The sequence below is a fragment of the Oncorhynchus kisutch genome, linkage group LG14 (genome assembly GCF_002021735.2).
Source record: "Oncorhynchus kisutch isolate 150728-3 linkage group LG14, Okis_V2, whole genome shotgun sequence".
NCBI lineage: Eukaryota > Metazoa > Chordata > Actinopteri > Salmoniformes > Salmonidae > Oncorhynchus > Oncorhynchus kisutch.
This window is the reverse complement of record NC_034187.2, coordinates 78,410,312-78,412,811: the sequence shown is the minus strand read 5'-3', so window position 1 is coordinate 78,412,811 and position 2,500 is coordinate 78,410,312. Positions and strand designations below refer to the sequence as shown.

The 2,500-nt window shown below is 46.0% G+C and overlaps 1 protein-coding gene across 1 annotated transcript in view; it reads right to left on the bottom strand.

Annotated features, from left to right (window-relative positions):
* LOC109886817 (ataxin-1) overlaps positions 1-1,006 on the bottom strand; it is a 193,464-nt gene extending 192,458 nt beyond the window's left edge. Inside the window, exon 1 of the mRNA XM_031789003.1 lies at positions 885-1,006. The gene's annotated coding sequence lies outside the window, so the exon portion shown is untranslated. The remainder of the gene's footprint in view (positions 1-884) is intronic.
* Between the last annotated feature and the right edge of the window lie 1,494 nt (positions 1,007-2,500).

The window sequence follows — 2,500 nt, the reverse complement described above, 5'->3', positions numbered from 1 at the left end:
GCAAATCTTACTATGCATTGTGCAATTCCTGAGTGTAAGCAGAGTATAAATACCTCGGCTATCACAACCCGGGATCCCTACAGTCCTGTTATATAACCACCAAAGCTAGGATGAGTGACATCACGCCACGGGTAGTCGAGCAATCACTAGACACATTCAGGAGACCCAATGTCCTTTACAAACCAGCCAGCGTCAATGAAAAGGGCTTGTATCCTAACCGAGTAGATAACATTTTCTCTCTCCCCCCCCCCCCCCCCCCCCCCCCAAATTAAGGGCATGTCATGTACTATGTATTTGTACAATGACGCCGGTTACGTTAGGTGGACTAGGGTTAGTTGGTTTGCCCTGTTTTTGAAGAATAAAAAACACTTCCGCGATGGAATTAGAAACTAAAATGTGTCGCATGAGTGGACATACGGCCACGTAGGCTACTCGCGTACCACAACCATTTTAAAAGTGCACGGTTGAAGGATATACTATAAATATGTATTTTACTATTCTTTTTGCAATGTTTCTGGGTGGGGTGGCGCAGTTAGCTTGCCTGTCCTACACACTAACCCGCCTGTGAAACACTCCTTTCTCGTTTTCAAGTCCGCGAAACCACCGCTCACATGTGTCAAACTTAATAGTTCGTTTGCATTTTTGTTCGAAATGACAAGTGCATGACTGTAAACCACAAACAACCGTCTATGCTCCGGGCACAAAAAAATAGGTCAGAGTGCGAAGTAAACATTTTCAAAGGCTTTGGAAATAAACGAACGCTCTCTTTGCGCGTACGCCTTCCTTCCAGTTCCAGCCATTTTCTCTACCTCTACCGCTTAGCAAAGAAAAAAGTGACACAACAGAAATGACAGACTGAGAGCATAGACAGAGCCAGGACTTACTGTACGGTGTAATGGTCTGGTAAGAGCGGTGTCTCCTTGTTGCCAGAGCTTCCTGTTCCTGCGCTGACGGTGGAATCGTCTCCCTCCACTCCTAATGATGTCTGCAGCGCGGAGCTAATAGCTCCACCGCTCTATGCCGCCACCTTCAGAGAGAGAGATAGGGAGGGCGAGGGGGGGGGGGGCAGAGAGAGGGCGAGGGGGGGGGGGGCAGAGAGAGGGGGAGGGAGAGAGGGGGGGAGGCAGAGAGAGGGTGAGAGAGAGGGGGAGAGAGAGAGGGAGGGAGAGAGGGTGAGAGGGAGGGAGGCAGAGAGAGGGAGGGAGAGAGTGTGGGAGGGAGGGAGGCAGAGAGAGGGTGAGAGGGAGAGAGAGGGAGGGAGGCAGAGAGAGGGAGAGGGTGGGAGGCAGAGAGAGGGTGAGAGGAAGGGAGACAGAGAGAGGTGGAGAGAGCGAGGGAGGGAGAGTGAGTAGTGTGTGGTGTGTGTGTGTGTGTGTGTGTGTGTGTGTGTGTGTGTGTGTGTGTGTGTGTGTGTGTGTGTGTGTAATACAAATATGGAGCAGTTGGCAGGCTTGGCTCTTAGTGGTAACTCAGGGTTTGTACTCTGCTCTGTAGAGAATTTAGTAGAAGGGAAACAAACAACTGACAGGAAAATAAATGAAGTCCATAAAGAGTGAATCACTAGACTAAACCTTCAACATGTCGATGGGATTTAGTCTTTCCGTATTTAGCTCATATACTATTAGAATTGATGGCATTATTGCCTTACCATGTAGGCCTATAGCCTGCCTTGTGTTTGAAGGCAACAGGTTCTTTAAGCTCCCTCACACCAACTCGACAGAACAGAAAACTACGCTGGTGCTTAAATGTAGTGTGGAGATGGCAATCTGAAAGCCTAGAAGAATGACTGGCTGGCCAAGGCCAAGGGGGTACTTCTGGTCTGATGCCAAGTCACTTTGAGTATAAACATGTACTCGTGAAACATTTCAATTAGTATTCATTTGTTCCCCTGTCATGACATGTATAAAGGTTAAATGATCAATTCATTGATTTGACTGTATAGTAGTTCAAATGATGTGCGTCCCACATCCACCCACGCACCCCATCCTGATTGTCCTTGCATGGTAAATACCATTTCTCCAATGTCTTTTCTCTTATGAGGGACTCGACCAAATAGCACCCATCTTTGGCCTGAGGCATTTACAATCCCATGAATAGCTGCGATTACAGCAGAATAATGGTTATAACCCTCTGTTATAACAGTGACAGCAGAATAATGTTTATAACCCTCTGTTATAACAGTGACAGCAGAATGATGTTAATGACAGTGACAGCAGAATAATGTTTATAACCCTCTGTTATAACAGTGACAGCAGAATGATGTTAATGACAGTGACATCAGAATAATGTTTATAACCCTCTGTTATAACAGTGACAGCAGAATGATGTTAATGACAGTGACAGCAGAATAATGTTTATAACCCTCTGTTATAACAGTGACAGCAGAATGATGTTAATGACAGTGACATCAGAATAATGGTTATAACCCTCTGTTATAACAGTGACAGCAGAATAATGTTTATAACCCTCTGTTATAACAGTGACAGCAGAATGATGTTAA